This window comes from Canis aureus, chromosome 20 (genome assembly GCF_053574225.1).
Source record: "Canis aureus isolate CA01 chromosome 20, VMU_Caureus_v.1.0, whole genome shotgun sequence".
Lineage (NCBI taxonomy): Eukaryota > Metazoa > Chordata > Mammalia > Carnivora > Canidae > Canis > Canis aureus.
Window position 1 is genome coordinate 24728051 of NC_135630.1, and position 12134 is coordinate 24740184.

The window sequence follows — 12134 nt, forward strand, 5'->3', positions numbered from 1 at the left end:
TTGCTTAGCATGACCCAATCAACCTTGCCTCAAATTATAATCACTGCTCTTCCACTGAGGTAAAATTTATCAAACGATTCCATATTCCACATGTCATCTTGTGTGTGAAATCTTTGGTAAGCAGGCTGGGCAAAATTGGTGAGATCTCTTCACGGCAGAGTGAGAGGTGTTCACATTTACTCAAGTGTTGTCGTAACTCAGCGCGTTGACCACAATGCTTCGTCCAAAAGCTGTGACTTTTGCCATTTAAACGCCAATTTCCTCATTGTAAGAAAAGACATTATTAATGTTTACAAACAGTGGTTCTCAAAGTGTGGTCCCCAGAACAGCTGCATCAGCATCTGCTGGGAGCTTGTTTGTTAGAAACACAAATTCTCAGGTCACATCCCAGAAGTTGAATCAGAAATTCCAGGAGTGGGAGTCCACCAATCTGTTTGAACAATCCCTCCAGGGGCCTGATGCATGCTGAACTCTCACGTGCGAGATACTTAGCAGATAGCAGATTTTACCTGCACATTAATTGGATAACACAAAGAGTCTTGCGCTGCTGGAGGTCTTAATAAAGCAATGCAGAGAAGATATTAAATAATCTTTTTTAAGCCCTTTGCTTTCACTACAGAAGTGTTGAAATTTCAAGATTTGCTTGTTTTCACCCAAATGCATTTAGCTCATGGATCATATTCTCTGACACTACAAGTCCTGTTGAACAATTCTGGGCCATGGGGACACCATAGATATGGACAGCAAGGTGGGTTCTTCCAAAGTGACCCACAGGCTGATATTTTAAAAATACAAATCTCCATGTGCAGGATTTTCTCCCTCTTCATTACTGAGGCTAAATCTCTTATTCAGAATGGTTTTTGCCCAAGGACTCTAGACTCCTAATAGGTTTTCTTCTCGGGGCAAAGTTTCTTTAATCCTAAATACAGCCACTCTAATCATCTTTTCTGTTTTTTATTTATTCATTTGACATGCCAGTCATTCCCTCTAATCTTTTCTTTTTTTTTAAGATTTTATTTATTTATGCATGAGAGACATAGAGAGACAGAGAGAGAGAGAGAGAGAGAGAGGCAAAGACACAGGCAGAGGGAGAAGCAGGTTCCATGCAGGGAGCCTGATGTGGGACTTGATCCTGGGTCTCCAGGATCATGCCCTGGGCTGAAGGCAGGCGCTAAACTGCTGAGCCACCCAGAGATCCCGCCCTCTAATCTTTTCATGTGAATCCCCAAGTTCAGATGTCCCAAGACCACATGTCCTGTGGTCATCATTAGGTGTTTTGGTCTTGCGCAGCCTCCTCTGGTCATTGACTATCTTCCCCTAAGCCATTATTTTATGAGTGTCCTTCGATTGGTCCTTTGTATCCCTTATCTTTGTGTCTATTTAATATCTGGCAACACTGCCTGGCCTGTAAATAGGAAGAGCTGTCCACAGTGACAGGGTGGATCCAAAATGAGATGAGGACAGTCCCCTTGTGGGTGAAGAATTTTAACACAGCATGTGTGTGTGTGAAAGAGGATCAAGGTTGTTGAGTATAAAGGTGGAAGTCACCTTGGCCATGTGGAGCATGTGGAACACATGCCTGTGTGTTCTGAACATTCTGACCCACTCCAACTCCACTTCTCATGTCCTGCTTTGCACATCGCTTCCACCCTTGGCACAGCTCATGCCTGTGTGCAAGTTACAGAAAAAAAAATTGTCCCTTTGAGTAGAGCAATGATAAAAAGACACACAGGACAGACATTTTGCAAAAGGGCTCTGCCAAAATAAAAAATAAAAAAATAAAAATAATAAAAAATAAATTAAAAAAAATAAAAGGGCTCTGCCAAATGGACAAAATAGGCATATGGTTCGTCCCTCAGGTTGAGGCAGCCCTCAGGACTTAGCAAGTGTGGTAGAGGCTGGATTTCAAGGCCCTTTGTCACCACAGCCTGTCCTCAAGCCATGTTACATGCTAAAACTGTGCAACCCAACCCATGGTGCTACTTGTCTTTTTCCCCATTACTTACTGCTCTGTCTAAAGCAGTAGTTCCCAAAGTATAATTCTTGGGCCAGTAGCACTATCACCTATAAATAGGTTGGAAACACAAATCCTCAAACCATCCTATAGACCGCCTGCCTCAGCAAGCAGCAATGGGTGTTTCTACAAGTCCTCCAGATGATTCTGAGGCACTCCTACCTTTGGAAACACTAGAAGCTGCCTGGCACATGATAGATACTCAATAGTTGTCTATTGGCTGGAAAAATAAATGAGTTTTTCCATCAAAATGAAACTCAAACATCCCCATCCCCACTGCCCTTGGGAACAGCCTCCCCCAGCCTCCAACTTATCTGGCTGTGTCTTCTCATGGGACTCTGTATCACTGTGTGATGGGATGTAATGCACTGCCCAAAATCACTGGCTTACTTGGCTCTTTCCATAACTCCAACTGGCACTCTTTGAAGGTAGGAACTGTGTTTCTGGACTTCATTTCTGTACCCTCAGTGCTGTGCTCAGTCCATAATAGAAACTCAATTCTCATGGAAGGGAGCAAAGGAGGAAGATGCAAACAAGCAACCAGGCAAAGAGTAAAGTGGTCACCAGGCCAGGAATTGGACCTTCCTCAAAGGGCCCTGGGCCAGCAGTTTTCTTTGTATAGAATTCTAATCAATTCAAAAACTCATGCTCTTGGGGATCCCTGGGTGGCTCAGTGGTTTAGTGCCTGCCTTCGGCCCAGGATGTGATCCTGGAGTCCCGGGATAGAGTCCCACATCAGGCTCCCTGATTTTTGTGCCTAAAATAATATGCCATTTCCTCTCATTCATTTTGCTGACTCCTGATTAAATAATACAATTTGTTTATTCAACTATTCAAGCCACTTGTGATTTGTCAGCAGCAGCATTTGCTTCCATTTCATGGGAACAGGATAAAGGCATGAACGTGGCTGGATCCTTAAGATGCGAATCTAGTCAGCAACAAAAGTCTAAGAATACTGGGAAGTTTGCCTTATATGAGTGAAACTCCAGAGCAGAGAATGTATGACACTTGTAGAAAATGGTCCCACCACTTTCCTCTCCAGACAGCTGCTCTCAAGTCACCCAAAAGCCATTTTTATTAGGGTTGTAGCCCTTCATTTCCCCCTTCAATGTCCCTCTTCCGCACAGCATATGAAAGATTAGCTCCTACATCTATAAAACTACTCTACCATAGACCAAGAAGACCTCAAGAAACAAGTTTTGTACTTGTTTTAGTCTGCTAGGGCCATCAGAGCAAACACCACATCAGAAATTTATTTTCGCATAGTTCTGAAGGTGAACGTGTTGCTATGCTTAGTTTCTTCTCCTTGGCTTGCAGATGGCCACCTTCTCCCTGTGGCCTCACACGGTCCTTCCTCTGGTATGTGAGCCTCCTTGGTGTCTTTTTTGTGTGTCCAAATTTTCTCTGCTTATGGATACCAGATTGGATGAAGGCCCACCATAATGGCCTCATTTTATTTTTTATTTTTTTATTTTTTTATGACCTCATTTTAAATTAATCATCTCCTTACAAATCTTGTCTCCACAGACACTCATATTCTGAGGTCCTGGAGTTCAGGGCTTCAACATATGAATTGAGGGGGAAGAGGGTTACAATTCAGCCCATTTTGCTTTTGCGAAAGCAAAGCACCACGTCTCCTGTTCCTGGATTGAGTTGGGAGCAGTTTCAGTGATTAATTAGGATCTTAACAGGAAAATCAATACACTTTCTTTAGGTAGGGCCCTGTTTTGTCTACCCTTTTCCCTTTGAGTATCTGTACTCAGACTTGCCTGAATTCTTGGATCCCAACTCAGTCCCAGAAGTTTTCAAGCTCTACCCTCTAACTTTTCTGGATGTATTGCAAGTGCAGAGTTTACTCACCTCCACTGTTCCTAATTTTATTTGGAAATTTTGTCCCTCAAATCTTTTTCATTCTCAATAAAGACTTCTTTTTTGTTTTCATTTTTCTTTATTCTCTCTCTCTTTCTTGAGAGAGAGAGAGAGAGTGCATGCAGGGGGTTGGGGGGCACAGAGGGGCAAAGGGAGAGGGAGAGAGAGAATCTTATGTAGGCTCCATGTTTAGTGTGTTGCCTGACATGGGGCTGGATCTCACAATCCTGAGATCATGACCTGAGCCAAAATCAAGAGTCAGACACTTAATAGACTGAGTCACTCAGGCACCCTTCTTTTTCATTTTAATTGTGGTAAAATATGCATAACAAAAATTTTACCATTTTAACCATTTTTAAGTGTTCAGTGTCATTAACTATATTTACAATATTGTATAACCACCGCCACCACTATCTATTCCCAGAATTTTTTTTTATCATCCCAAGCTGTACTCATTAAACAATAACTTCCTATGTCTCCCCACCCCACAGCCTCTGGTAACCTCCATTCTACCTTCAGTATTTATGAATATGCCTATTCTAGGGGCACCTCATATAAGTAGAATCATAAAATATTTGTCCTTTTGTGTCTGCCTTAATTCACGTTATGTTTTCAAGATCCATACCTGTTGTAGCATGTGTCAGAACTTTGGTTCTTAAAAAAAAAAAAAAAGAACTTCACTCATTTTAAAGGCTGAATAATATTCTGTTTCATGTACATACCATATTTGTTTATCCATTTACCTGTTGATGGACACTTAGGTTGTTTCCACCTTTTGGCAATTGGGAATAATGCTGCTGTGGATAGTAAAGCTTTTTCTGAAGACAGTACGACAGTGGTTTCGACCTCTTTCCATGAAGTTCCGTTAGTTTTATTTATCAGCATTTCATCTGAAGGTGAAGATAATAGTTTCACTATAAAAGCAGAACAAACCAAAGATTTAGAGTCAGACAATGCCATTTCTGCCTCCCGTTTTCTGTGTGGATTTGGAGAAGTAATTTAATTCCTATAAACCTCAAGTTTTTTAACTGTTAAATGCATCAATATGTAATAATTTCTGTTGCCCAGAGAGTTGTGAGACAAATGAGGCAACACATGGAGTACCTAGTACAATGTTTGGTGCCAAGACAAGAGTGACTGGTAGTCATTAGTTTTATTTCCAAATGGCCACATACTCCAGCCCCTACATTTCCAAACTGAGCTACTTCCTTCATCCCATTGCCATAGGTTGGGGCTTTTTTCTCACTTTTTCCTCTCATTGCTCTTAAGAGTTTGATTTCAATCACTTGCATAGATCACAAAAACACTCCTTAATTTTCTAACCCATTTAACATTTCAGTAAAAGGTCTATCCAGCAAGTTCATCTTCAAGTCTAGATTATAACTTCTACTATGGAGAAAAAACGTTAGAGAATATATATTTAGAGATTCAAGACCATTCATGTCTGTCTGAATAACTCTGAAGATTATATACTAGAAAGTACTTATATAGTATTAAAGACAGTTGGTAAGACTCCTTCCACCCTTGAAAGGGCAAGGGTAATTAACTTCTGAGACCTAGAGAGAAGACTTCCAAGGACCGTGTTACTGAACCACTCTTTTACAATTGCAAAGTGGCATTTTGTCACCACACAAATATATGGGAATCCTAGGAGAAATATCGGCTCATTTGGTTAAATTGAAGAATAACATTGGGAGGCCCTAGAATTGGTTCCCATGTGAAAAAAAAAAAAGAAAAAGAGGTACATAGATACCACTTAACCTAAGACCACCTTTGTAGTCAGTTTGTCTGCTCTGGGTTGACCCAATCATAGTCAAGTAATATAAGGGGTATGAGAGAGCCAGAAATGCCCTGCCTTAATCCAAAGACACTTGCACCTGGAAATACAATCTGCACATTTTAAAAGATTTGCCCAGACCTTAATCATTTTAATTTTAAACCAAACTAAAAGTAAATAATGATTCCATCAACCATTTTGATGATTTGAAATGAAATTAGTTAAAAGTCTACTTAACACAGCCATCCACAGAAGAGTCAGGTTTTAAGTTCAGGAAGATAATAATGACAAGAACTGTGACTTCAGGCTTACTTTATTCCAAGTGGTTAGAAGTTTACTCTGTAGGCCTTCAATCTACTTTTAGAGATAATGTAATTAGAAGTCACAGGGCCGGATCAATCTTAAAAATCCAACCACGTTAATATTTAGGAATACCTCCAAATGATTAATGTTTGAATGAAACATCTAAATAGACTGGCTATTTTGCTATTGTGTTGCAGATTAAGCCACTATCAGAGGTCCAGTTTTTATGTGGTCCATAGTTTGTACTGCCAGCGATATTGGTAGGTAGGCGCTCTCATGCCCTATGACTAAATCACCTGTCGGTATCCCAGGTGCTAGAAAGGGGCCAGTACCTAGCTGGGGTGGAAGCTCAATTAATGCGGTTGTGGAAATTAACAAATAAATTATCTCTATTACTTTTATGTTTGGAAATACTTGTACCAGACTCATCTCAGTCACTCCAGTGCCATCTAGTTCAGTTCTCTACACTGATTAAATGAGCCAAATTTGGGGCACCTGGGTGGCTAAGTCAGTTAAGCATCTGCCTTCAGCTCAGGTCATGATCCTGGGGTCTTGGGATCAAGTCCCACCTTGGGGTCCCTGCCCAGCTAGAAGCCTGCTTCTCTCTCTGCCTGCAACTCCCTCTGCTTGTGTACTTGCTCTTTCTCTCTCTTTCTGTCAAATAAATAAATAAATAAAAATCTTAAAGAAATAACCCTAATTTTTGCCAAATTTCTCCTGTGTTCTTAAACACAGGAAACTGGGGCACCTGGGTGGCTCAGTGGTTGAGCGTCTACCTTTGGCTCAGGTCATGATCCTGCGGTGCTGGGATCGAGTCCCACATCAGGCTCCTCACAGGGAGTCTGCATCTCCCTCTGCCTATGTCTCTGCTTCTCTTCTCTGTGTCTCTCATGAGTAAATAAATAAAACCGTAAAAAAAAAAAAAAAGAAAAAAAAAAGAAACAGGAAAGTTTTTATTTACAAGTAAACATTTTTGTTTTCCAACTTAATCATTTGGTTTCTAGTTCATTGTTTGTGAATTTAATATTTAAAACAAATTATCTCTATTATTCTAGTTATTTTCTTCCAATGCTGATTTCGTTAAAAGAAAAAAAAAAAAAAAACACAAAAAAACTAACATTTGGAATTAAAGGTTTGTTTCTAAGTAATATGTCCACTAGATGGAACTATTGTTTCAAAAGAATGAGAGCGATGCCTTGGAAAGAGCCCATTTCTAAAACTTTCCCACTGGAAATTACATCATAAAAACTGATAGATAATGCCCGTTTTTTTCAAATTATTTTTTTAATAAAAATGACATTGGAACTTAAAATGAATGCCGTTTGACAGCTTACCTTCTGAAAATGTTTGTATCTCTTAAGACTTTTTTTGTTAAGATATCTCAAAACTGACTTCTGTTTTTTAAAACTTTTTTCCTATGCATTTCACGGGTTTAATGAAAACAAATGAAAATATCTTAGTTATAAAATCTGCCTTAAAATAAGAATCCTGGGAACTTGCTTAATGACTCAGAAATAATTCACAGAGCTTAAATAAAAACCCTAAAGCTAAAGGGCTCGGAAAAAAACCGAGCCCTTGATAAAAACCCTCAGTGTGGAAACACACACATGGAGATTAAATATGAGTGTCTATTAGGTAATGCTGTCAAGTCATCAAAAACACAGTATTGTTGTGCATTCACATACTCTTGTCCAGAGTACACAACTGTATTTAAAGGGTCTATTTTACTCTTTGCTAATGCGAGTGACACAGTAAAGTTGCAAATTACATTCCACTCCTGTTTGCAATTGCTGACATGAATATAAAAATTCTCTTTATTAGCTGAAATTTGTCATGGTTTGCCCTCAGTTTAGTATACTTAAGGCAACTTCTCAAGGTTTTTTGTTGGTTTCTTACTATAATGTTTATGACTAATATTCTTAAAGTATTTACTTAATGTCCTTATGGCATATTATGTTTTATCATTAAACATAGCTTTAGGGTTCATTATTAACTTATCTTTAAGAAGTGTAATTTTGAGGAAGCCAAGCTATGATGTGATATAAAAGCATTCTAGTTGGAGGGTTCAAACTTCCAATTTAATGACAAGCTTCTTCTACATGTCATCCTACAAGTGTAATACTTTCAACAATTGATAAAGAGAAATCAATCAGCCCCTCAGCAAACTCTTTATAACTCGAAATATCAAAAAGTGAGGATTTTCATAAAGCAAGTTTGAGTCAGCATGAAGTCACTGAAAATACTTTGGTTCTTTTTTCTCTGTAAAAGCAGAGGGAAGGTTTTTTGTTTGTTTTTTTGTTTTGTTTTGGGTTTTTTGGTTTGGGGTTTTGTTTTTTAATTAAACTGAGGGATGCCTGGGTGGCTCAGTGGTTGAGCTTCTGCCTTCAGCTCAGAGCGTGATCCCAGGGTCCCAGGATCATCCCACAGTGGGCTCCCCATAGGGGCCTGCTTCTCCCTCTGCCTATGTCTCTGCCTCTCTCTCTGTGTCTCCCATGAATAAAATAAATTAATCTTTAAAAAATTTTAAACTAAAAAAAATTAAACTGAAATAGTTATAATACTTTCTTAAAGGGTTTTTCAAAGCCCTCACCATCGAAAAAATATTTTTAAAGTTTTAAGAGTAAACATTCTTCCTTGCATAATTTACTTGGCAGTAAAATTTAGTAAATAAAATAAGGTTCTCAAAAACTACCACAGTAATTTTACATTCTTCATATAAATCATTTGTCAAAATGAAGTTTCAAATATTAGGTTTTGACTATTATATGAACAAATACAAAGGCAATTCACACTTTGTCAAATTTACTTTTGAGACTTCTAGAAGCTTATTTTCCAGTCCTGAAACTAGACAACTAAATTCACCAATGAGGGGATTGTGGGCCTGTTTGTTATAGAAATGACTGCACACTGTTGAGATTTGATATAAAAAGCAGACATTGAGCTGAAGGCATCCTCCTCACATGATTTTAGTAGTAAGTGCAAAACAACACAACCCTTGATTCCAGTGTTAGAATAAGTGCACATTCCTTTCCTGGTTCATCCATCCAAGTACCCCTTCATTCATTAATCAATATTTCTCAAATTTCTAATAGACCTTTTTTTTAGTATTCAGTGTTTTCCATGTCTTAATTTTCAATATGATATCATACCTTTCTAGTATGATTCCCAAATATCCTATTTTTTAAACACTAATTATTCCATAACCTCCCACCACTCATTGAGAACAAACCCAATTCCAAACTCTTGGGTCTGACATGATGGCTTTCTTCAACAGAGCTCCAGATGAGATTTATCATCTACTAGTCCATGTATCATATATTTCACTCAAATATTATCTATTCCCTAAATACCACCTTCATTTTATTGACATGTTCTCTTTGCTTAAACTGTTCTCTTCCTGTATAATGTTTTATACCTCTGAGTTTCTTGCCTAATTCAAGACATATTTTAGATCTTGCCTCCTGTATGAAATTCTACTCCATCCCAAATCAGAAACAACCTTTTAAATCTCTGAGCTACCACTCATTGCCTTTCATTTTTAAGTCATTCGTGTCATGTATCACTTTCTACTTAATAACAGATTTATTTGTATGTTTTATCTCCCTCCTCTAAACCGAGAGGGAACAGGGATCCTGGCATATTCATCTCTGTGTCTTGAAAGCTCTTACCACACTATCTTCTGTTACCCAACCATCTGGACCATCATCATTCCTTCCTTCTGCTTCTGGGAGGGATTGCCTCTTCCTGGTAGAGGCTAATGCTTCTACACCATCTCATATCCTCCTTCCCACCTATTTAGGGATCTCCTGCCACTGCTATTTTCTTCTTTATTGGTTTCTTTGGAAGGGCATATAATTATGCTTTAATTATGCTTAAGTCTTTCCTAAAGCCTTCTTTTCAATCTGATACACACTTTCAATTAGCATTCTATCTCTCTTCTCTCCTTAACAGTCAAACTTCTTGAGAGGGTTTTCTACACATGCTGTCACCACTACTACAGCCCTCACTTGGTTCGGAACTCCATGTGATCTGGCTTCCATCCCCATCACTCAAGTGAAGCTATCCCCACAGCAGACACCAATGACCTTCTGGTTGCTAAATCCAATGAGTACTTCTTAAACATTTCCTTATTTGGCCTCTTTACATCGCCTAATGCTATTGGCCATTCTTTCTTCTTTCAAGTGCCCTCTTACCTTGAACTTCTATGACATTTTATGTTTCTCTTTTTCCTCTTGTGCCTTAATCCATATCTTATTTTTTAAAGATTTTTATTTCTTTATTCATGAAAGACACAGAAAGAGAGAGGCAAAGACACAAGCAGAGGAAGAAGCAGGCTCCATGCAGGGAACCCGATGCGGGACTCGATCCTGGCACTCCATGATCATGTCCCGAGCCGAAGGTAGATGTGCCCAATGGCTGAGCCACCCAGATATCCCTTAATCCATCTCTTAAAAAGTGGACTTCAATCAATCAATGTACTGTCTTTGGCTTTCTGTTCTAAGCCTTTCTCTGAGCCATCATCAATCTACAGCTTCAGGTGCTACTAGATTGGAAACTTGTGTATCTTTTGTTTGATCTCCATCCTAGACTTGTCTTCTGTGCTTTATACTCACATAAAACCTGCTGGACTTTTCTGTTTGAATGGTCCATATGCACCCAAAGTACAACATGTTCCAAGACAAACTCATCACATCTTCTCTCTTCCCCCAAATCTGTTGCTTATTTTTTGTTCCTCAACACGTTGAAAGGCAGTACCAGTTATTAAGCTTCCCAAGCCAGAAGCCAGAGTATCTTCCCTGAATTGTTTCTCTCTTTTATTCCAAAAAATCAGCCAAACACTAAGTCCTGCTGGTTCTACCAACTAGAAAAGTTTTGAATATGGCCTCTCTTCTCCAATCTCTCTCCCATTATCCCGGTTAAGACCACCATAATTTCGGGGGATCCCTAGGTGGCCCAGTGGTTTAGCGCCTGCTTTTGGCCCAGGGCGCGATCCTAGGTCCCGGGATCGAGTTCCGCATCGGGCTCCCTGCATGGAGCCTGCTTTCTCCTCTTCCTGTGTCTCTGCCTCTCTCTATGTCTATCATGAATAAATAAATAAATAAATCTTAAAAAAAAAGAAAGAATTAAAAAAAAAAAAAAAGACCACCATAATTTCTCACTAGGATTTCTACCATGTCTTGTAACCCACTCCACCGCTAGCCTTGGTTTCTGGCAATGCATTTTCCACATTGAAGGTTGAGTAAACTTGACAAATACAAATCTGATTATCCCCCTTGGTTAAACACATCAATCACTCTAAAGACTTATAGAACAAAATCCAACTTCCTTAAAATCGTTTACAATAGTGTACATAACCTGAGCACTGCTCACTTCTCTGGCCTCATCTGTTGTCACACCCCTGAAAACCCAACATTCCAGCTCTTCTGAGATTTTTGAGTTCCCTCAACATACCACGCTCTCTCACCTCAGGCCCTTTCCTGTTCTGTTCCTAGGTCTAGATCAGCCTTATTCATATCTCTTAACCTCTTTGAAAGGCTAACTCCTTCCCATCTACCAGGCCTCTCAGCTTATACATCTCTTCCTCTAGAAAATCTCTATTTACCTACCTCACCTGGGTCAGATATTTGTCCTATGTACCTCTAATGGCATCTTACACTTTATAGATTGTAATTAATTGTTCTTGCCTATTTACAAACACTGGTATGCTCAGGAAATGGTATACAGGGACTTGTGTACAGGAATTGGTATACAGAGTATACAGGGACTCTATTTTTTGCACAGCTGTAACCATAGTGCTAATACACAGCCTGGCACATAACAGTGAATAATATATATTGAAGTGACTGTAGGTGCTCAATAATGAAATAATATGTGATGAATTTTGAAAAGTAATCAAACCTATCACTCTGAGGAGAAAAAGGCCATTTGTGGTTGGTTAATAGTTTTCTGGTTTGAGGGTTGTTTTGTTTTTTGTTTCTTGGGTTTTTTTTTGTTTTGTTTTGTTTTGTTTTGTTTTTCTGTTGGTGGTGGTTTGTTTTTGCCATGTAACTAACTGTAAACAATAGTGATTTCATTTAAGAAGTTGACCACATGGTCATAACACATAAGCTCTATCATGGAATAGTAGGCAATTCTATCAAATTGTATTTTGACAATACACAGATGGGCAAG

At 38.9% G+C, this 12134-nt stretch overlaps 1 long non-coding RNA gene across 1 annotated transcript in view; it reads right to left on the reverse strand.

Annotated features, from left to right (window-relative positions):
* The window catches only part of LOC144291578 (uncharacterized), a 50036-nt gene that overhangs the window by 20515 nt on the left and 17387 nt on the right, over window positions 1–12134 (reverse strand). Inside the window, exon 4 of the long non-coding RNA XR_013358903.1 lies at window positions 4627–4773. This is a non-coding gene — a long non-coding RNA (uncharacterized LOC144291578). The remainder of the gene's footprint in view (window positions 1–4626; window positions 4774–12134) is intronic.